The sequence below is a fragment of the Chionomys nivalis genome, chromosome 20 (assembly GCF_950005125.1).
Source record: "Chionomys nivalis chromosome 20, mChiNiv1.1, whole genome shotgun sequence".
Classification (NCBI taxonomy): Eukaryota; Metazoa; Chordata; class Mammalia; order Rodentia; family Cricetidae; genus Chionomys; species Chionomys nivalis.
Window position 1 is genome coordinate 10,757,033 of NC_080105.1, and position 205 is coordinate 10,757,237.

Below are 205 nucleotides of genomic sequence, written 5' to 3' on the forward strand. Positions count from 1 at the left end.
CTGCTTGGGCTGGAAGCCAGAGCAGGAAACCGCTGTGCTTTATTCTTTCAGCTCACCCGGTCCTGTCGCTCAGCCTCTCTAGCCAATCAGCGCCTCCAGCGTACCTGCCAGAGGACTTTTCTCCTGACCGGCCGTGGCAGAGCTCCGGAGTTGACGAAGGCGGAAGTTGTCACGCGTGCTGCGCCATGGATCCTGCTGCGGGGAG